Genomic DNA, 24342 nt, shown 5'->3' on the forward strand with positions numbered 1-24342 from the left:
GAAACTGGAAGGTCATTTTATTTTCACTTATTGACCCCCCCATTACATTTTCTTCAGTAACTGTCTTCCAAATTTTCACCACTTTTTCTGAATTCTCTCTATTTCTGCGAAAGACTGAGGCCAAATGACATGAGCTATCTTAAATATCTTTTCCTTCTATCTTGAAATTTCTTTTTAGCTTCATTATCATCAAACTGAACCCAGATATGTGACCTCAGACTTATTACCTGTGAAAAAGGGCAAAATAAAACCGAACAGGTGTAGAAACTAAATGCAGGAAAAGACCTAGTATGTGGCTGATATTCAACAAATTTAAATTCAAGTGGCCTGACCAAGTTTTGGGAGCATATCCTACTATCACAACAGCCTAAGCAACTCCTCACATTGGGAGAAAGCGCAGGCTTTATAAGAGTGTGTCTGTTAACAGGAGATATTAGTGCGATGAGTCACTGCTCCAGCTGTGTTGCTACATTTCAGATGGAACTCTGCTGCGAAACCATTCACACATGCTCCATTTCACATGAGCCTCCTGTGCAATTTTATTCTAGGCTACTTGAAAATTTAAGCTGTTTTCCAACTCTTTAAGAACATAAGCCCTTTCACTGAAGAAATTCCAGTTCAGTGCCACACACAATTTACTCAACGATGCTATTCCATGTATGCTATCCCACTTACCATTAAAGGAGACTTTCAGCATCAACTTTTCCCCTTCTGATGGTATGTTCTGAGTGTGCCCTACACGCAACTATGTGTGTGTGTGTTGTTGTGGTTGTGGTTGCTGTTGTTGTGAGTGGAGGAAATGTAAAAGTGGGGGGGAGGGAGTTTTCCATTCTGACTCTTTATTCAAACCCCATTTTCTCAACCCTTTAAAACACTATCCATATAATATTTATTCATAAATCATTTTAATCACTATGGAATTCTACCAGGAAGAGTAATACAGACTTCACATCACGCTTTCTTTTTATGGAACTCTAGCTGGAAATTGCTCATGATTCCAGCAAATGTTTCTTAACCTCTAACAAAGTGCATTTAACTTGAATTTAGTAGATTTGAATTGCCCTTTACCTCATTCTAAATCCTTAAACAAAGTAAACTTTCCAGTACAATGAAACTACTCTGAAAGGAACTAGATTTCTGAGTAGTGGCTTAATCTGGTGTTCTAGCTGAATAACTCATACATTATTTTGAAGAGGATATAAAATTGTCTTCCCTCATCCGATTGGCCCTTCCTGTCTTGTCCCTACATACAGTGATTTACAGGAAAATATCTGTCACAGAGGGAGTTACTTTTCTATCTGCATCTCATCTGGAAGCTCAGGGCAAGACCACAGTTACATTGAAAGAAGAGTATTTCCTGGAGCTACTGGCAAAGATAGGGAGCAAAAAACATGGTTAGTGCCACCAAGAAAAAAAAAAAAAGGAAAGGAAGAAAAGCATAAATAGCATAAAAGCATAGCATGAAATAAAGGAAAGAACAACTCCATTTGAGAAGCCAGAAAACGATAGCAAGGCATGATTCAAAGTTTAACAATATGCAAAGGTATGACAGCTGCCTTTTCTGACACAAAGAAGAATTGAAGCAACGCCTACACACAAAATCCCGGATAGCTGAAAGTGAGTATGGCTGTATCTGTGTGTATCTTTGTTTTTCCAGAGGAAAAGTGGGGGCAGAGCAATCTTGCCTTTGATTCCCTAAATCACAATCCTAGTTCTTTAATTAATTTTCCAAATGTGGAGAGAAATGCTTAGATCCTTCTCAGTGAATTAGAATGGATAGATTCAACTGGGAAATATAATAGGCAGAGTTCTAAGTTCATGTAAATTTATCTTGTTTGTATAAATATGAATCAGCATATTAATGAATATTTATTATTACAGTTCACAGACTGTGAACATCTTGTGTTCACATAAGGACATCTTATGAAAAATAATGTGCAAGTTTTAGCAAGTCCTTCTGAGGCAAGCCACAAAGCACTCTTCCCGAAAATGAGTAATTCTTTCAAAACATGGTTGCTGATTCAATGAGACCCACATAAATTTTCATCCAGAGTCATGTCTTCAGTGTGTCTTACACATGGACAAGTAACTCATCGCATCACATTATCAAAGAAAAGCACAGAAGCCCTCCAGAGTCCCAAGTGGAAGTGGTGTAAAGCTCCAGTGTGGACTTGCTGGGTAGCCATAAGCAAGTCCCTTAAATGATCCATCTCATTTTTCTCATCTGTAAAATGGTGAGAATCACAACCCTTCCTAACTCATAGCACTACTGTAGCAAATGAAATAATTATAGAAACATGCCATAAAAGATATAAAGATACACATATAAACTAAGGTTTGTAAAAACTGTGCAGCTTTAGGGACGCCTGGGTGGCTCAGTGGGTTAAGCCACTGCCTTTGGCTCAGGTCATGATCCTGGGGTCCTGGGATCGAGTCCTGCATCGGGCTCCTTGCTCGGCAGGGAGCCTGCTTCCTCCTCTCTCTCTACCTGCTTGTGTGTACTCTCTCTCTCTGACAAATAAATAAAATCTTAAAAAAAAAACTGCAGCTTTAAATAAATTTATTATTTATTTAAATAATAATTTAAATAATTTAAATGGTGAAGTATAAACAGCATGCAAATCTGAAATTCTCAAAATTAAGTCAGCATAGTCTGCTTTTGATTCTAACCTTACCACATGTTTTATAATATAGTTTGACCTAGTGATCTGTATCCAAAATATTTTCAGTTTCTGCTGAATAATTAAAAACAAATTTAGTCTAGATTCTAAATTCCCCAAATAATGTGATTTAGATGAGTAACTGAGAGTTTAAATATATGAGTTACTTGTAAGTCTCCCCTTAATGAGTCAATAAACTTCTTTTTTTTTTTTAAAGATTTTATTTATTTATTTGACAGAGAGAAATCACAAGTAAGCAGAGAGGCAGGCAGAGAGAGAGGAGGAAGCAGGCTCCCTGCTGAGCAGAAAGCCCGATGTGGGGCTCGAACCCAGGACCTGGGATCATGACCTGAGCCGAAGGCAGCGGCTTAACCCACTGAGCCACCCAGGCGCCCCAAGTCAATAAACTTCTTGAGAGAATAGGTCATGCCTCGGGATTTTTGTAACCCCCATCTCCACCTCGTGCAGGGCCACAGGACTTTGCATGTCCTTGGAACTCAACTGTTTGTTAGATAAATGGTTTAATTCCAATAAAGCAAGGTTAACAGTAGAGTCAAATGATTCACATTGATGCTAGAATGGGGGAATAGAAATAAGCACTTGGTTATAGACTCCCCTAATTATTATCTTCTGCCACACTCTCTCAAATGTTTTCTGTAGACCACTCAATGGTACTTTCTCTGGATGCTTATTTCAACAATAGCATTGCTTACAACTGCAAAGGCATACCTGTCCCAACTAAGGGACACATGGAAATGGGACTGTTGGGACTATAATTTATAAGGAAACATTAAAAAGAGCAAAAAGTGACAAAAAATAGGGTCAGCTACCCAAAGCTATATCAAAAGAGAAGTTCATAGCCAAACATTTTTTTTTAAAAGATTTTATTTATTTAAGAGAGAAAGAGAGTGAGCAAGAGAGAAAGAGCTCAGGCCAGGGCTGGGGTGGGGGAGTGGCAGAGATAGAGGGAGAAGCAAGACTCCCCACTGAGCAGGGAGTCCCATGTGAGGCTGGATCCCAGGACCCTGGGATCATGACCTGAGCCAAAGGCAGATGCTTAGCTGACTGAGCCAACCAGGTGCCTCCAGAGTCAAACATGTTTATTATTAACTATAAGAAAGATTAAAAATCAGTGAACTAGTCAACTCAAAATGCTAGAAACATAACAAAAACAATAAAATGAACTAGGATAAAGTACCCACCTCTTCCCTCCAGGAATTTGCCAGACATTCAGAAGTGGAGATACCAGCAAGCAGGATTTCTCAACCTCAGCACTGTTGGCATTTGGCCTGGATAATTCTTTGTTGTGGGGGGCTGCCTTATACAATGTAGGACCTCTACTCACTAGATGCCAGTAGCACATGGCCCTCCCACCCAACTCCGCCAAGCTGACAAAAATTTCTCTAGATATTATCAAATACACACTGGGAGCAAAACCACCTCCCTTTGAGAACAGCTGATCTTGACCCACTTAACCCACTGAGCCACCCAGGTGCCCCTGCACTTTGCTTTTTAATATAATCTTTTAATTGTCAGTTTATACAATTTATTTTTAATAATGCCTGTAGTTAGCAACTGACTTTTACGTTCCTGAAATTTTAGTAATACATTCTCTTGAGCTCCAGCATACTGATGTATCGGAGCAAACCAAGGGTAGACTGAATTTATCAGAAATTGCAACCCAGAGTCAAATTAGCTCAGTCCCTTTCCTCTCCACACTCTAACTGCCTATCAGAAGATGGGATGGAGAGGCGGGGATAAGTGGCTCAGTGGGTTAAGCCTCTGCCTTCGGGGGCGCCTGGGTGGCTCAGTGGGTTAAGCCGCTGCCTTCGGCTCAGGTCATGATCTCAGGGTCCTGGGATCGAGTCCCGAATCGGGCTCTCTGCTCAGCAGGGAGCCTGCTTCCTCCTCTCTCTCTCTGCCTGCCTCTCTGTCTACTTGTGATCTCTCTCTGTCAAATAAATAAATAAAATCTTTAAAAAAAAAAAAAAAAAAAAAAAAAAGCCTCTGCCTTCGGCTCAGGTCATATAGCTTGAAATATGACCCATGGTAGAAGTATTTGCACCATAGAAATGGTCCCAGGGTCCTGGGATCGAGCCCCACATTGGGCTCTCTGCTCAGCAGGAAGCCTGCTTCCTCCTCTCTCTCTCTCTCTCTGCCTGCGTCTCTGCCTACTTGTGATCTCTGTCTGTCAAGTAAATAAATAAATAAATCTTAAAAAAAAAAAAAGAAGATGGGATGGAGCATCTGTAAAGGAAGGTTATGTCATTCGGTGTCTGATATTTCATACACATTGTCTGGCATTCATCAAAAATTACCAGCTATACCAAAGTAAAGGACCAAGGGAAATAAACTGACAAAAGATACAAGTCTACGGGTGGCCCAGATATCAGGATATTTAAATCATCAGACACAGATTTTTAAATAACTCTGATAAGTATATTCAAGAAAATAGATGACAAGATGGGGCATTTCACCAGAGAACTGGATCTGTTGTAAAGAATAAAATAGTTTGAGGGCTGAAAATGCCTTAACTGACATATAAACACAAGAGATGAATTTAACAGCATATTGGACATTAAAGAAGCAAGATTAGTGAGCAGAAAAACAGGTCAGTAGAAAATATTCAGACTGAAGCTAGGGGCTTAAAAAATGAAAATTAGTAAGAAGATAATGCAAGAATTACAGTTTCAGGAAGAACATATTATAGCCATAGAAAGGGAAGGAAAAAGTAATGGTAGAGAAGCAATATTTGAAGAGAGAAGAGCCAAGAATGTTCCCAAACTGAGGGGGGGAAAAAAAAAGTCACAGATTCAAAAAGTGCTATAAATCTGAAAGATTGAATATGAAGGAAACCATGTATGGGCACATCACAGCAAATCTGATGAAAATCAAAGGTGAGGAGGAGATCTTAAAAGCACTCAGATAGGGGCGCCTGGGTGGCTCAGTGGGTTAAGCCGCTGCCTTCGGCTCAGGTCATGATCCCAGGTCCTGGGTTCGAGCCCCACATCGGGCTCTCTGCTCAGCAGGGAGCCTGCTTCCTCCTCTCTCTCTGCCTGCCTCTCTGCTTACTTGTGATTTCTCTGTCAAATAAATAAATAAAATCTTTAAAAAAAAAAAAAAAAAAAAAAAAAAAAAAAAGCACTCAGATAAATTAACTTGAAAAATAAAAACAAGTAGAACTGTTAAGTAAAACCAAGGGGTTGATCTTTGAAAAGACCAATAAAGTTGACCATTTCTGTTGGTCTAACCAAGAAAGAAAGCGAGAAAGAAAAGAAAATAGATTGCATCACTAGAAATGAGGATGGGATAAAACCAAAGATATGAAAAAAGAATTAATGTAAGAGGATACTGTATGTAATCCTGTTTGAATAAATTAATCTCTGTTTAATTTTCTAAGAATCAAATTTGAGTATAGGAGAGTTGTAATACTCAAACTGACCAGTAACCCTAGAAGGTGTTGGTCGGGGTCTGGAAAATCAGCACTTTAAAATCCTGCTGGGTGATGTGTGAGTTGGTAGTAACTTTCTGGAGAGTAACTGAATAAGTTATGTTAAAAGTCTTAGAATTCTGCATGCCATTAATCTAGCAAATACACTGTTAGTTTACTAAAAATCATGTTAATGTGTTAAGATAAAACTATAATGTCTTTAATCACTCTTCTTTATGATAGCAAAAATTACTTTGAATATTCAGCTAAGTGAACTACCTAGTGAAAATATATATGACATTTCAAATAATATTGCAAAAGAATATTTACTGGTCTGGAAAGAAATTTAAAACAAAATTAAAATTTTACAGAACAATAATTACATATGACTATATTTGTAAAATACATATCTCTATCAGTATATGAATATAAAGCAGTTTAGAAGGTTATGTACCAAATGTTAACAGTAGTTATCTCTGGGTGGTTGGATTATAGGTAATTTATTTTCTTGTCTGTCCTTTTTATTTGTTTTAAAGATGGACATGCATTTTCTTGGGTAATAAGAAAAAAAAGAAAATATTTAATATTTATCTTTAGTCAATGTGCTACAAACATTGAACAATTTATTTATTTAAAAAATGTTTTTTTATTAAATTTTCTTTTTTAAGTAGGCTCCACACCCAATGTGGGGCTTGAACTCATGACTCTGAGAGCAAGAGTCCCACATTCCTCTGACTGCACCAGCCAGGCGCTCCTGAACAATTTATTTTAAAAACTTACTTTAAGTGCTCGCTTCGGCAGCACATATACTAAAAAATTACTTTAAAAACGTCGTCTTTGGGTGCCTGGGTGGCTCAGTGGGTTAAAGCCTCTGCCTTCAGCTCAGGTCATGATCCCAGAGTCCTGGGATCCAGCCCCAAGTCGGGCTCTCTGCTCAGCGGGGAGCCTCCTTCCTCCTCTCCCTCTGCCTGCTTCTCTACCTACTTGTGATCTCTCTCTGTCAAATAAATAAATAAAGTCTTAAAAAAAAATAAAAACATCATGTTTCTACCCCCAAATTTATCTTATTTTTTTTCCCAGTGATAATTTGAAAGAATGAACTAGAATGTAATTCCCAATTTATTTTTGAGAGCCCAAATCTATCTTGTCCATGTAATAATTTACTCACATCCCACGTGGATACTTTACCTACTGCCCTTCTCTTTTAAGTGGCTGCTGCTGCTTCTCTTTTCCTTCTCTTTTATCCCTAAGTGATAATGATGCTATCCCAGGACAGGTGGCCCCTGGGTCTTAAACGTTGCTCAGACCTTCTAGATACTAACCTTCTCTTGGCCTACAGCTTCAAACATCATTGCAGGTTTTCTCCCCCATCGTGGCTATCTTCCATCTATCTTCCTATAGGTCCTCACATGGTCTTACTCCCAGACACCTGGAGGTAACTGATGAAGGATGGGACACCAATTTGAGAAGATTTGTATTTATTTTAAACAGACTTGCTTTCTTAAACTGTTCGTCATGTTTGAATGAGAGGTTAAAAAAGAGAAAAAACAAACAACCATTGATTGAGGGCTTACCGCATACTGGGCATTACGCTAAGCACTTTAAAGAAAATTATCTCCTTTATTCTTACTAACTTAAATAGAAAACCAAAGCTCACATAGGGTGTGCAATTGACTCAAAATAACACTGGCCATAAGGATGGAGCTAGGACAGAAGTTCAGGTCTGGCTGTCCCCAGAGGCACCACTCCTCAGCTCCTGTACTGCATTATAATACCGCCCTGTATTCTGGCTGATCATTCTTTTTGCTGAGTAATTCACCATCTGGTAGCCATCGCTCTCTGGTGTTAATTGGTGCTAATTTTCTGCTGATGGCCAAGTGACTATAGTTGGGTTTTAAAGTAGAACAAGCTATGATTAAGGTGTGAGACTTGGGAGGTTAAAGTCACGACTTTCTCTCCTTACTGTGTACGACTTTAAATAAGCTACTTAACCTCTGTGAGCCTTAATTTCCTTGTTTGCAAGATGAGAACAATACCAGTGTCAGGAGAACTTTGGAGAGGGTTAAGTAAATAGTACTGAAATGTTTTGTCAGTGGAAAAAACACTGTAAACGTGAAGCACCCGATGCTAAAGCAGTTTCAGGATCGGCAAAGACTGCAGCTTCCAGAAACCAAGTTCATTAGAGAGTGGGAGGGCCTGCCACTTCCTTGGAACAGAGAGCAGATGATGAGTTAGTAAGTAATGCTTAAACTTCTCATCAGTGTGTTTGCCTGCTGGGGGGATCACTGTCTAGTGGGTATCACAGACTGCTGTTGATGCCAGTGAGTAGTGGTTTGCTGTGGGAGGTGGGATAGGGAGGAGACTGATTTTGCTTGTTCAGCATAAACACAGGAGGGGATGGATGATCGCTAGTCCTACTATCTCACAGGTCGGCCAGCCTATATCTGGAGTGCTCTGTGGTTCAGTATAAGAGCCCCATTTCGAAAGGCTTGTAGACAAAATGGACGCCATTCAGGAAAGAGCACCTGAGGGTTAGGCATCTCAAAACCATGTCACTTGAACAGATGATGGAAGGGAACTGAAATGCTCACTTCAGGGGGAAGAGAAAAGGCATGGAACATGGGGCCTTGGTGGTCTACGTTAGCAGTTTGTAAATCTGGCTGTCCATGAGAATCACAAATTCCAAGCCTCTCCCCTGCTCCAAATTCTGATTTAGCAAGATTAGGGTGGAGCCCAGAATCTTTTTTTTTTTTTTTTTTCCTTAAAGATTTCCCCTAGTTCTTATGCTTGGTTACCATGAGTTTAGGTGGGCCTTAAGAAAGATGTGCCTTAGGGTGATGTCAATAGCCATGTAAGGGAGGGAAAAAACACTACAGATAACAAACACTAAACAGAGGTAAAATTTCTCAACTGTCTGAGTGTGAGATTGGTGAAAAAAACCATTACTAAAGATTAATTTGCTGTTTTAAATGTGGCTTGGGAAAAAATGATTAATTCAACTTTGGGAGTCTGATAGATTTCAGGTTTTAACCTAAAATTTCAGGTGCATTGATATTCCCCACAGTGTGTTCCAATGAATATTTGTTTTATCGGAATACTACTCCTGCAAAAAAAAAAAAAGAAAAAAGAATACTCCTGCGAAAGACCAGTTCCATGACATGCTAATATGTGTTCCAGGAAAAAAAGAGGGTTCTGTGGACTATCAATACACAGCATTACTTGCTTTCTGGGAGACACGGAGTTAAATCGAATGGTTGCTTCATTGTAAAAATCAAGGAGTACGCAATTCACTAATGTCCATTGCAGAGCTCTGGAAGGAGAATGTTCTGTGTAGCATCTTCAGAAATGTCTGAGCTCAGAATCTTACTTTAGGAATATTCTGTGCAACTGATGTTACTGATGACACACATTAAGAAATGTCACTCTGCCAAGCAGAGCAAAGTCTAGAAATCACGGAAGGGATGAACAAGGCTAGGAAGTGCTGCAGAGACTCAGAAGAATGAGAACCAGCTACAGGGGTTGGCAATGGTGAGAAAACAATTTTGATAGAAGTAGTAGTGAAAGTAAGAGTGTGCAGATTTTAGGATATCCTCTCATGTTTTCATACTGCAAGCTGAATTGCAGATAAAGTAAAATATTTGAGATTGGAATAATTCCAGAAAACACAGTCATCATAGTTACATCATTTAGTTAAGGTAGGAATGGTGAGGCTAACCCCTTATTACTGGAGGGAAAGCAAACTCAAGGGAAAATTTTATTTTATGTTTTTGATCAGTTGAAGAAAGGTATAAAGAGGGATATATTTAAGGTATTAGAGATAAGGGAAAGAGATTTAAAGACTAGGTAGAGTAAACTTGACAACAGAAGATTAGGGGTACCTGGGTGGCTCAGTCCGGTTTTTAATTTTTTTTAAGATTACTTCTTTGAGAAAGAGAGAGTGCTCTCAAGTGGGGGAATGGCATGTAGAGGGGCAGTGGAAGAGAGAGAAGCAGTCTCCTATTAAGCAAGGAGCCTGATACAGGGCTTGATCCCAGGACCACAGGATGACGGCCTGAGCTAAAGGCAGACACTTAACCCAATGAGCCACCAGGCACCCTGGCTCAGTCAGTTAAGCATCTGACTCTTGATTTTGGCTCAGGTCATGATCTCAGGGTATGAGACAGAGCCCCCATGTGGGGCTCCAAGTTGGGCCTAAAGCCTACTTAAGATTCTCTCTCTCTCTCTCCCTCTGTGCCAACCTTCCCCCTGCCCGGCCCATGTACACTTGCTCTCTCCCTCTAAAAAGAAAAAAAAAAAGTTTAATTTTTCTCCTTTTGGGATAGGTAAGAGAATTTTTTTTAGATTAGTAACTGTCCATCTGGGAGATGAAGTGTTTTTTTTTAAGATTTTATTTACTTATTTGACAGGGAGAGAGCTCACAAGTAGGCAGAGAGGCAGGCAGAGAGAGAGGAGGAAGCAGGCTCCCCGCTGAGCAGAGAGCCTGATGTGGGGCTCGATCCCAGCACCCTGAGATCATGACCTGAGCTGAAGGCAGAGGCTTAACCCACTGAGCCACCCAGGCACCCATGGGAGATGAAGTTTTAATCTTCATATGTTTTGGGTTACCTAGGTTGTCTTACCTGTGTTGAAGTGTTAAAGTATGCTTGCGGTAGAGTAGGAGTTCAGCTTGTGGCCCCTCTTGTCACCGTCACTGGTGCTCCTACGTCTGGACGTCTTACTGCGTCACACCACCAGCAAGTAGACAAAAGAAAGGAGCGTCCGTTCAGCTCAACGCAGATAACTGTATTCGTGATATCATTTAATAATCCTGAATGGCTGGATATAAGCCATGAATCCTTCTGCTATTTATTTATGACCCCTGTTATCTTGCACTGTGCTTGGAACAAGCTGCACTTTTCATTTGTGCCTTGATTTGTTTTTCGGTGGTCATTCTAGTTGCAGTTTTTCTGCTCTGAGGAAGGTTGGCTTTATGCTGCTGAAGATTTGCACATTTCACTCCTGTGTACTCACTTACGTCTATAGTGTTAATGGCGGCTGCATGACTCACAGTCTGCATAAGCATAAATTAACTGCAGTAGCTCTGTGGTCCTTGCGGAGATTGCTCTGGAAGACCACCCAGAAGTGGAATTTACACAAACTGCACAGGCCCACTCAACTTCAGAAACTGAGCAGCACTGACCAAATTACACCTGCCTCTCCAGTGTGAACCAGCTACCCGTTTGTTTCTGATGGAGGTTCACGCTGTTGATCTTAAACTATAAAGGGCTTTATGGGCTGAATTACGGCTACTTTAAACAAGACTCTCCTTCCTTCAAATCAAGTGCTTTGCACATAGTGAGCACTCCATTAATGCTTTGGACTATGACTTAATGAAAGCTCACATCTTCTAGTCAACTTCTTTTCATGGCCTCCAGCTTGGAGGGAAGGCTTTTTGGTATTGAATGTTGGTCTTTCATATTATTTTTATTTGGGGGTGCAGTGGAGTGTAAACTTACTGACTTACATAAGACACCTCAGTTTCGTGATGAATCTTCTGAGGTGATTTGCTGGCAGAATCTGAGTAATTCATGGAATCTAAGGTTTTATTCTTTGATTCATGTGAGCAGAGACAATAGCTATAAAATCAATATTTTTAGTAAATTCACCAAGAAAGGGGCAGGTGTATGATTTTTTTTGTCTGGGGACTGGGTCTTTTCTGACAGATTTTTCACTTGGTTGGTGCTTAGTTCAGTGCTTTCCACAAAGACAACTTTTTAATGGTGATGTGTGACAACTTGTGAATGTGGAAGTTTATATGAAGCAATGGGAAATAACTTTAACTTCCTTGTTGGGGCAAAGTGTTACTTTGGAAACTACTGTTATAAACAAATTGAAATAATTAGGAATGTGAGATGCTTTGTTATTTTAAATAGGATAAGTTTTCTTTGCTTTAAAGGAATGCCATCCAGGTCAGTGGTTTGTAGGATCATCTGAATCATATGGAGAACTTAGAAGTAGAGATTTCCAAACTCTTTAATCTGTGCTTTTTGAAAGCTTGGTGTAGTTCAGATAATCATATGTCTTTCAGAATCATTGATTTGGGTCCAGGCAACCAATGATTTAGTACTTATTTTTATTGCAGACTTAGGTTAAGAAACATTTTATACTATCTCTTCCAAGGCAGTTATATACTTTTCTATTAGAAAGTAGGCTTTCAGTATCTTTATGATTAAACAAGTTACAGTAATCTGAGATCCTGTGAGGAACCATACAGCTTGAAGCTTTATTGATCCTACCAAGTCACAAGAATAAATTGGGAATTTATTCTTTATTTTTTCAACAAATAGAGGTAGCAACTGATTCAGAAGCAACCTAGTCTTCTCTTGTTTCCCTCAAATACTAAATAAAGGGACTATTCATTATCTACCTAGTTACTTGAGCAAAAATTCCAAGAAGTTGTCCTTGATTATTCTCTTTCCCTCACACTCCGTATCTAACCAATACATTTTGCACTGGGCACTTTCAAAATATATTCTGAATCCAAGTTCTCATTATATTCCTTGCTTCACCGTTATCTTTATCATCTTTCACCTGAATTACTGTGATAATCTTTCTGCTTTGGCTTTTTTTTCCCCTCTTAATAGATTTTATTTTTTGAACAGTTTTAGATTTGCAGAAAAATAGAAGAGATTGTGCAGAGAGATCTCATATACTCTCTTACTCCGTTTCTCCTATTATTAATATCTTATATTTCTATAGTATATTTGTTACAGTTTATGAACTAATATTGATATATTTTTATTAAGTAAAGTCCATACTTTATTCAGATTTCCTCAGGGTTTTTTTTTTTTTTTAAGATGTATTTATTTATGTGTGAGAGGGAGAAAGCAGATGCAAGTGAGTGAGGGTGGGTGGGGAGCAGAGATCATCTCAAGCAGACTGCCCACTGAGAACATAGCCCCCACATGGGGCTAATTTCACGACCTTGAGATCATGACCTGAGCCGAAATCAAGAGTCAGATGCTTAACTGACTGAGCTGCCCAGGTGTCCCCAGAGTTTCTGAGTTTTTACCTAATGTCCTTTGCCTGTTTTAGGATCTTATCCAGGATACTGCATTACACTTAGTCATCATCATGTCTCCTTAGTTTCTCTTGACTCTGACAGTTTCTCAAGACTTTCCTTTTTTTTTTTTTTTAAGATTTTATTTATTTATTTATTTGACAGACAGAGATCATAAGCAGGCAGAGAGGCAGGCAGAGAGAGAGGAGGAAGCAGGCTCCCTGCTGAGCAGAGAGCCCGATGCGGGGCTCGATCCCAGGACCCTGAGATCATGACCTGAGCCGAAGGCAGCGGCTTAACCCACTGAGCCACCCAGGCGCCCCGAGACTTTCCTTATTTTTGATGACCTGAAAGTTTTGAGGAATATTGGTCAGGTATTTTGTATGATGCCCCTCTATTGAGATTTGTCTGATGTTTTTCTTACGGTTAGACAGAAGTTATGGGTTTTGGGGTAGAAGATCACAGAGATAAAGTGCCATTTTAATCACATCACATCAAGGATACCTACTATCAACATGACATCACTCTTAATATTGACCTTGGTCACATGGCTGAGGTAGTATTTACTTGGTGTCTCCACTGCAAAGTTACTCTGTTTTCCCCTTTCCATACTATGCTCTTTGGACGGAAGTCACGATAAATGGCCCACACTTAAAGACTGGTGAGGTATGTTCTTTATCTTGGGGGCAGAGTAGCTATATAAATTATTTGGAATTCTGCAAAGGGAAATGCATGTCTTTTCTCTCATTTATTTAATGAGTCATTTTATATAGATATGGACTCATGGATATTTAGTTTATACCTTGGGTTATAATCTAATACTACTCTATTTATTTTGTTGTTCATATGTTCCAGCTTTGGCTATTGGGAACTTTTTCAGTTGGCTCCTGTATCCCTTTGAGACACCCCCTTCAATGTGGGGTTTTTGTCTTTGAGCCCTTCATTGCTTTCTAGCACCACTTGATAATTTAGGTTTATCTTGTGTATTTCCTGCCCCAGTTCTAGAATCAGCCATTTCTCCAAGAAGCCCTGGATCCTTTTATTAGAGAATGGTATTAAAAACCAAGATCCAGGGGGGCACCTAGGTGGCTCAGTTGGTTAAGCATCCAACTTTTGAATTTGCCTCAGGTCATGATCTCAGGGTCCTGGGATTGAGCTCTGCATCTGGCTCCCTGCTCAGCACGGAGTCTGCTTGTCCCTCAACCTCTGCTCCTAACCGTCCCTCCCATCCTCCCCACCCCTCACCCTTGCCTCAAAGAAATAAATAAACAAAATCTTAACAAACAAAAAAAAAACAAGATTTGGGTACCAGGTGGGCTCTCTGTTTTTGTTGTTGTTCTTTGTAGTTCATTTTTCACAAAGGAGAGTGAAATTTTAAATGATTTAAATCAGATTATAATTTTAAAAAAATTGATGATTTATCTTTAAAAATCACAACTCTTTATAATGGCTTTTAAAGTTGAGATCTGGGGGCGGCTGGGTAGCTCAGTCAATTAAGAGTCTGACACTTGGTTTCAGCTCAGGTTATGATCTCAGGGTTGTGAGATCGAGTGTGTGGGGGGCTCTGGCTCAGAGGGGAGTCTGCCTGAGATTCTCTCTCTCCTTCTGTCCCTCCCCTCCTCTCTCAAATGAATAAATCTTGGGGGAGGGGGAACTGTATAGAGTAGCAGATGTTATCATCTTTACTTTGCAAATCAAAAACACAACTGATTTTTAAGATCTAAATGACTGTTTTAGTGCTTTGTAGAAACAGGAGTACACACAGTTAACACTGACAATTAGGTTTTTTTCTCCATGGTCTCTTTATTCTTAATTTATGCTTTTCTCTTCTTAATTTTGTGTTGCTTCTTCTGTTTGTGTATAGTGATATTTAGGAAATGAAGGGCTTTGGATAAACATATTCTCTAGACAACTAAAATGTGTATCTTAACCCTAAAATTATTAACTAATGATTTAAAAGATAAAATCCTGTCTAAATAATATACTTCTGTGTCTTACTATATAGCATAATTAAATGATTGATTTCATGACATGTAGCTATCATTATTAATATTAAATATTCTATTTAAAACAGTTATTAAATTGTGTTATAAAACAATTGGACAATGATGCCCTAATGAGGTAGTTAGGGTTCTGTAAAGTGTGGAGGATGATATTCTCTTACCTTTCCATCTCCCATTGACATCCTCAGAGGATTTTGAGGTGTGTAGAATCTTTGCCTCTATAGTCACTAACTCTGGATTTCCCTTGTTTGAATTTCTTTTGTTGTCTCTCTAAAATTTTAGGATCTTCTATTTATTGTGTCTAGCACTAACCTGCTAGCCACAACTTCTATTGTTCTCCCTCTGATTACAACCTAGACTAGAAAAGAAAATTTCCAGAGAAAATAAGAAAACAAATATTATGTATAAAACTGATGTAGGGCAATAAATTTTACCACCTCCCAAGTCTGCCTCATCCCCCAGAGAGCACATGCCAAGTATGTACACAACACCAGTGTTAAAGGACCAGGCAAAACCATTGGAAACATTCTCCCACAGCGGTATGACGAGACAAAGAGCCCATTGATCCCAGTCTCATGTGTGCCTACTGGTGGTCTCTGGTAATTTGCAGGAGCAGCTGTCCCGTGGTCAAAATGCAGGTAAAGCACTTTGGCCAAATCTGGTTAAAAATAGTGAGGGAGAATAGAGAAATCAAAATTATATTGTACCTAAAATGGGTGCAAGTGTATAAGAGCTGTAGACATTTTTATTTCCAGCTAATTTCTGGGTTTTTGGCTTTTACTGAGGGTTTGAGTTTGCTAAAAATCTGGCTGAAGAAGAAACAAAGTGCGGTGGTTTAAACACGAGGGCTTCCATAACAAAAGACCACAGACCAGGAGGCTTGAACACCAGAGCTTTACTGTGTCTCAGCTCTGGAGCCTAGAAGTCCCAGACCAAGATGTCAGTAGGGTTGCTTCCTTCTGAGCTCTCTCTTCTTAGCTTGTGGGTGACCGTCTTCTCCCTGTGCCCTCAGATGGTCTTCCTTCCCGGTCCGTCTGTGTCCTGATTTCCTTTTCTCATAAGGACACCAGTCACATTGGATTAGGGTCCACTTGAATGACCTCATTTTAACATAATTACCTCTTTAAAAACCCTATTTTCAAATACAGTCACAGTACTAGGGGTTAGAACTTCAACATAAGAATTTGGGGAGGACCCATTTCAGCTCATAACAGGAAGAAGGTGTCCTCTATCCCCTTTAACACTGTTTCTTTAGTGCTTTGAGTTTATTTTCAATGGCTAAAGTATCTTTAGTTTAGAGGTTTTATTCTCCCTCGAGATATAAATATACACAAGAAGCAAATTATTTTATTTTATTATTTTATTTTATTTATTTATTTGACAGACAGAGATCACAAGTAGGCAGAGAAGCAGGCAGAGAGAGGAGGAAGCAGGCTCCCTGCTGAGCAGACAGCCCGATGCGGGGCTCCATCCCAGGACCCTGGAATCATGACCTGAGCCGAAAGCAGAGGCTTTAACCCACTGAGCCACCCAGCCGCCCCAGAAGCAAATTATTTTAAAGGAAACACATGATTAAGTGCTGTAGATTATACAGATAGGACATGATACTGGAACTTAAAGACGGTAGTTATCAATATGGCCTAGGGAACAGCTGTGGAACTTGGGAGCCAAAAATGGCCTTAAGAATTGGTTGTTTTTTCAGTCTTACTCATCTGTAGGTTTGAGTTGTACAGATGCAAATTTTTATCCCCTCACACTCACTTTTCCTCTGTTCTTTCCTTTCCTGTTCTCCTTTTCTTTATTCTGGGGAACTACAGAAAAATTTAGACAGCTTACCTCTCCATGGAATAGTTTGTTTGGAGAAGCACTGATTTATCTCAAATGCTTCATTTTCCTAATGAGGAAAATGGGGTTCACAAGTTAAATCACTTGTCCTGGTTTCTGAACTCGATTCCAGGTCTCTTGATTCTTAAAGCTATATGCTGTTGACTGCATTGTGCAACTATTTTATTATTATTATTTTTTAAGATTTTACTTATTATTTTACTTATTTATTTACTTATTTATTTATACAGAGGGAGAGAGAGAAGCAGGCTCCCTGATAAGCAGGGAGCCTGACCTGGGTTGGGGGAGCAAGATGGGAGAGCTCCATCCCAGGACCCTGGGATTATGACCTGAGCCGAAGGCAGGCACTTCACCAATTGAGCCAGCCAGGTGCCCCAAATTATACAGCTATTTTAGAGAATGTTTCCTTTGTGTTTTAAGGACAAATAAGATTTCTTCTCTATGTTGTATAAACAGATCATTCATATTATTTTGCATTGGCCTTCTCTCTTAAATATTTCCAGTTTCTTCAGTTATTTTTATTGCTATTCTCTCTTATGTTTTGCTACATCATTTTGGCACTCCTATTAAAATCGTATCCCAACTAAGATCACAAGCAGAGTAATACATTTTGTTTATATGTATGTATGTATATGTGGCCAAAATATTGCTAGATGTACTTGTAGCCGTAGGTCAATTTTAGTTAGTATCTTTGCTTAGATAGAAACCTATCTTTTACTCAACTTATAATACATGCCAGAGCCTGACCTGGGAAGTTCATAGTAGGACACACATAAACTGTAAAAGGCAAATAAATTCCTTCCATTCTATAAAGAGCACTGCCGAGACTTAGAGCAGTAATTACCTTCTCCAAAGTCACCTAGGGTAGCATGCGGTGGACCTGAGCCGGGCTCTGGTCTGTCTGTCTCAGTTAGCTGGCTTTTCCACGATTACCACCTTAATATTTTTTTTAAAGATTTTATTTATTTATTTGACAGAGAGAGAGAGATCATAAGTAGGCAGAGAGGCAGGCAGAGAAAGAGGGGGAAGCAGGCTCCCAGCTGAGCAGGGAGCCTGATGTAGGCCTCCATCCCAGGACCCTGAGATCATGACCTGAGCTGAAAGCAGAGGCTTAACCCACTGAGCCACCCAGGCGCCCCTACTGCCTCAATATTAAGTGCTGCATAGACTCTACCACTCTGCTGCATAAAGTCTCAGACCAACATCTCAGGGTGGCAGTGATCCCAGTGACAGGACCATGGCCCGGTTACGAGGAAAACATAAAAAACCACACAATACCAAGCAGAAGCAGAGTGTGCCCATGGGGGAGTGGGAGCTTACACGGCTTGGTACTTGGGTGCCATACGGTGCCCAGGGGAAGAGTCTATCAATAAAGGAAGAGGTGCTTGGGGGTGCCTCGCAGTCCCTGAACCTCATTTTCTCATTAACAGGCTCCTGTGGGGCCTCTTCAAGTAGGGCGCCTCAAGTTTGCTGCTCTTTGGCTGACTGTTTTGATTTCTAAATTTATGGTTTGTTTGATTCATTTTTGTCAGTTTAAAAAAAAATCGACCATGCCGTTAATGGGCACCTTTTATTTGTACATTTTTTCTCAGTTTTTGTTGTGGAAACTAATGTGTCTTTCAACTGTTTAAATTTATTTTTTCCTGTGTATTTTCCTGTCTTTTGTCTTTATAGCATCTTTATCATCAAAATAAAACATAGAGGCCTAAGTTTTAAATGCAATAAGTAGGTATCTCATAACCCAGTTCTACTTTGGTTACAATATCAGAATATTCTGGGTTGAAAGTAACAGAAATACCCCAGTAAAAGTGGTTTAACAGGGAAAGACTTGACTACCTCAACACAAACTCTAAAGAAAGACCTTTCTGGAACTGGAACACATCAGAGTTCTGTGTTGGCATTTCTGTGATTCTCCTGGCCTTCCCTTCAATGTTACAAGATTGCCGTAGCGGTTCTAAGTGTCACAGCCTTAAATAATAACCTCAAAGGCAGGAAACAGGGAGAGGGATAAAGTAGGAAAAGGGCCTTCTCCCTAAATCACCTCTGTCCTTTTCATGGAGAAAAACCTTTCCAAGAAGTGTCCCAGCAGACCTCCCGGTACCTCTCACTGGTCAGAATGGGGTTACCTGCCTATCTGGGAACCAGCCATTCCTGTTGGGGGGCTGAGGGGGAACACATCTTGAGTACCCTTCCAAAACTGGGATTCTGTCTTCAGGGAAGAAGAAGACTGGCTGTTAGATAGGCAACAACCAGTGTCTGCCGCAGTTGTTGAACACTTTTAGTATGGTCAAATAACATGAACCGGTGTAGGATTTCAAATCTGATGAGTGCAAAGAAGGAACAACTGGTGCTGTTTGGGTATAAACTCAAGGGATTTAACATCGTCTGGCCACTTCTTTTCAAAGCAGCAATGATGAAAACTAATCTGTGGGGGAGAGTTTAGAAGTTAGACAAAGGGTTGGGATACTAGAATGAGGTCGGGGGAGGGGGCGTTCCAAGCAGAGGAAGCATATTCTATTTATGTAGCCGGAAGAAGGGGCACAGATACTCATCGCTATTATTAAAAGAAATTCTAAAACTTATAAGTAGGCTCCTGAAATATTGGAATTTCTGAAAATTTTCTATGTTTTAAGGGGACAACAGAACAGGTTATTTGACCTGGACTGTTCTAGAAAATCCTGGGTATAGAGGAGTTGTCATATATAATGATGACCTTATAGGCAGAAATCTGTCTGTTACTCCTTCTTCTTCCTTCAAATAACTTCTGCAGCTAGAATCTTAGATTGACATCAATTTAAAACACTAAGAACAGCACCCTCACCTTTCCACACATTACCTAAAACCTTTTGGCACAATGAGTTCCTCAGCTTCATGTAGCTCATACTTAACGTGGTTCTCATTAAAAAATTTTTAATTCATTTGGACATTAAGCAAAAGCCGTTTCTCTGACACTTTGTGGGTTCATCGTAAGAGACAATACAATTTTTAAAAATGATAAATAACTTTTGACTTCAATACACAGAACTTTCCTGGACTCTGGGTTATTTCCTATAAATAGAGGACAGTAGTTTTTTAAATTTGTTCAGGACTATAGAACTCTACTGAAAGACTAAAGCCACCTTTTTAAAAAAATACAGTTTTGTTATCTAAAGAATGCATTCATTGTATATTTAAATTATTGAAAAAAGTAGTAATGATACTTAAATTTTCCTAGCAACTACAAATTCATAAAAACTATTCAGGTTGAAAAATTTGGGAGTTTAGGTTTAAGCCTTTTTTAGTGTGCTAATATTGCTACAAGTGCCCCAAAATAATAGTGGCTTAAACATGGTAACAGGATTGGTATGGTACTACCAGTATATATGTACCTTCAGTACGAGGGCTGGTAAAAGGCTGATACTCTGATACCAGCTTCTCTCTCGTGATGTAAGGCTGCTTCAGCTCCTGGAATCACATCTACATTCCAGCCAGTGAGAAGAAGAAAGGGATGCAGCTCCGTGGAAGGTCACAACTCAGATGCCATACATATCACTTCTGCCTGCATCCTTTCGGCGAGAACTTAGTCACATGGTTACAACTAGCTACAAGAGAGTTAGGAGATATTGTGGAAAGGTTGTCTTACTTAGGCAGCTTATGTGCCCATCGAAAACTCAGAGCATCTATTTCTAAAATAAAGAAGTGGAGAAAGGACATGGAAGACCGTAGCAGTGTGTGCTATATTCTCCAACTTTTGGCAATTGCCAAAGCAGCTAGTTGTGTAGCGTGAAGCTTAGATGTGAGTATGGAATCAAGGGGTTAAATGGGTGTCTGTGTGGACATAATTCTATTTATGTATCTTATACTCCACATAACCTTAGTTCATGCATTTTTATATTCCTGCTATCTAGCTTAATATACTACTGAAAATATAAGCACATCACACGTGGTGTGGAATGAATGAAGAACCATCCCTTTTTGCCTTTCTAGTATAATCTGTATTATGTGTGAATTGTTCTTCACCCTTGCTTTTTGTTTGATCCTGTCTATACTTTACTTACTTATTAAAAGAGGATTTAGAAGTAGAGATGATCATAGTCCATAGCACAGTAGGGACCTACTTTTTGTCTTGTGTGTGTAAAATCTGAGAAATATGAATTAACTTCTACCACAGGACCAACTTTCCTTAATCCCCAAAGAGATAGTATTAACTCTACTATTAAGTCTTAATTAATAATGGAGTAGTTGTGTGTTTTTTGAAGGTTCAGTACTGTGTCTGAGAATTCTAAAAACATTCTTGTTTTTCAACTGATACCGGACGTCATTAACTCATTTGTGAAGATGTTTTCTCTGCACTCTACACGTACATTTTACATATTGACCCGCTACCTCTAGAGAAGATAAGATGGTCCGAGGAATAAGAGTTTTTTGAAACAATTTTTCACATCTCAAAGGAGGCATTTTATTGAATGTTTGGCCACTGTACCTATTTATAGCCTGTTAACGTACAGATCCATTTGTTCGTATGTTAATTCCTACTACACATTTTTAATAACTCTTCAATGCCACATGCCACAGTGAGTGTTGGGAATATGAAGAAGGACCAGACCCAGCCTGCATCTCTCTGACACACAGTGTGGGGGTCTCTGTGCCAGACCCCACACCATGCAGTAACTGAGGGGCAAGCAAGGAGCTCTGGGAGGCAAGGGGCCAGGCAGGGTGCTGATGAGATTGAGGTGGGTCTTCACAGTTGCCTAAGAGCTTGTCACTAAGGAGCTGGGGGGAGGGCACTGGAGGCCGGGAGCACTGGATGCAGGCTAATAATATGGCAGCAGTTGCATTGGTGAGAGTGAAGGACACAATGTGGGTTACAGTTGGGGTGGGAAGCCTGGGATCAGGGCCCTCAGACACACTGCAGAGGAGTGTGAACTTGATATCCCTCAGTCAGTGGCTTTGAAACTTTTTTGTCTGTGACCCATAGGAAGATGTACCTTTTTACATGATGATTTATTGCCAGGCCTGGTCCTACCACTTGCATGGCCTGGGCCAGAGGACAAATGGGGATCCAAGATAGCTAATTATTTAAGAGGTTATAAATCAAGGCAATAAGCTATTACAAAATGATATACCAACCTACTTTGACAGATGTACCTTATAACAAAAACAGCGAAATACCAAATAACTGAGAATAGTACAAATTTAAAGTTAATTTAGACTTCCACCAAAAGACTGTCATTCATCCTGGGGAAATGCAGGCGTGATGGCAACCAGGCCAAGTGGAGGAGAGAAGTCTCCCTCAGCCTTCTCTTCCAATGGCTATGGATCTGTCAGAGAACACCTCCTTTGTTTTCTCCTTTGTGGGACAGAGCAGCTCTCCCATCTGTCCTGTCACTGCCCCTTCCCTATCCCTAGCAGCCGGGCACCTGAGTTCCAAGGCCATGTAGACCATGCCAGTCTGGTCTGAGGGAAAGTCTCTGGCCCCTTGGTGCTCCAGCTTCCCACTCTCACGGAAGAGTTTGAATTAAGAATTCTCTGACCAGAAATGTGGAAAGGAGAGAAAGCATTCTCCCCTGTCCTCTTTGTTTACCCCTCCCTCTGCCCTCAGGTCCAGTCTCCCTCCTTCCAGCTTCTGGCCACCCCTCGAGCTGGAGGCACACACACACTGGAAATACAACCTGTCTGGAAGGGCCTATCCAGGCTGAGGAAGCCAGCTAAGGGCCATTTGGTTGGACAATGCTGGGGTTTTTGGTACTTGGAGCTTCAGGGAAGGGAGCTTCAAGAAGGGACTCCTTGCCTGGTGGACGGGAGCACACAGTCAGAGGAAGGCCTGAGCAGAGGCTTTTTGCTCACTTGTCAGGATGGTCTTGCATAGCCCACCCATGTGCGATCATGCACACTCACAAATGCACATACATGTCCCTCAAGTTTGCACAGAATTGCACATACTCTTAATATGTGAAGTGCGTTTGTCTTCTTTTCTATTCTAATTCAGTTTAAAAAAAATACTACTTGTAATCCACTAAATGAATTTTATAATACACCAATGGGTCAGTTTGTGACCCACGTTTGAAAAGCTCTGCACTCGTTTTGGGGGTGGTAGTACTATGATCAGATTAGTGTTTTGGAAACTTCTGGCAGCTGATGGGATAATAGACTGGAAGAGAGGGCATGATCCTAGTTATGAGATTCTGAGCCAACGATAGGCCCAAAGATGGTAAGGGTGAGAACAGAGAGGAGGGGAAGGTAGTAGAATCAACAGGTCTTGGTGACCAGTATGGTTTTGGGGGTGCAGAAGAAAACTGGATCAATGTCATGATATCCAGTTTCAGTGCTAGATTGCAGGGAATTATATTTGAGGGAAAAGAAATTGAATTGAGCTTAGTACCTACACCATTTGGGGTCCCGGGACAACCTTCAGGTAGTGTCACTTGTTAGTTGGAGAGAGGTTAAGTAAAGTCGGGACTGTAACAGGGCTTTTGGGTTTAGCGATAGGAAGCCACTGATAAACTTTAGCAAGGATACATGGTAGTGGCTCAAAGAGTGAATCTATTGGGAGGTCAGGAAAGGAAGACACAGCAGAGGATGTAGTTTACAGGGTGTATGTAAGGAAGGCAGAGGATGTAGTTTCTCCCTTCCATACACTTGATTGTAAGCGCAGCAAAGTAGGGCACCGACTTGAAAGAGGACCTTTATTTCATTCCCGAGCACTTCTCTGAAGAAGGGAGGAGAAACCTATAGAAACCCGGGATCAGAGACAGCAGAGAAGAGGAGTCACTCACACGGCCTAGTGTCAGGCCGGATGAGAGAGTGCCTTTTAGCACAGAAGTGGAGGGAAGCTTGGACAGAAGGAAGAACCCCAGCAATGCAGGTGAGAAGGCTGTGTGTGGAGGCAGACGTGCCCCTCAGCAGACAGTTGCTGTGTTCGAGCACCAGGCACTGTGTACGTGCTGTGACCAAGGGGGAAGCCAGGCAAGGAAACCAGGAGGATATGGAGCAAGTGTCCTTTAGACTGGGGTCAGGGATGCTGGAAACAAGGAAGAGGACCCAGGGCAGGGCTTTCCACAGCAGGAGAGAGAACAAAAACCAAAAATGGTCTACAGCTGAAATGGTGGTCAGGGATGGGTCAGAGAAGGATTGAGAGGAGGACTGTGACTAGCCAGGGCCTGGGGGAAATGTGCACCTGGCTTACAGCGCTGGTTATTGATAACCATGGCGGTCATAATACTTTTTTTTTTTTTAATAGTTACTGACTTAGTTTAAGTATCAGGTGAAACTTTACTTGAGAATACTTGAGAAAAATGGCTTTTTATGACAAAGGAAGCTGCTTCTCGCTTCTCCTTTCTCCTTCTCCCCTTTGATGACTTCTCTTGAAACTCATTTAGGTAAAGA

At 40.4% G+C, this 24342-nt stretch overlaps 1 protein-coding gene across 2 annotated transcripts in view; it reads left to right on the forward strand.

The window, feature by feature from the left end:
- MSRB3 (methionine sulfoxide reductase B3) overlaps positions 1 to 24342 on the forward strand; it is a 166089-nt gene that overhangs the window by 56151 nt on the left and 85596 nt on the right. The gene's annotated exons all lie outside the window — the stretch shown is intronic.

Source organism: Lutra lutra, chromosome 8, assembly GCF_902655055.1.
Source record: "Lutra lutra chromosome 8, mLutLut1.2, whole genome shotgun sequence".
Lineage (NCBI taxonomy): Eukaryota > Metazoa > Chordata > Mammalia > Carnivora > Mustelidae > Lutra > Lutra lutra.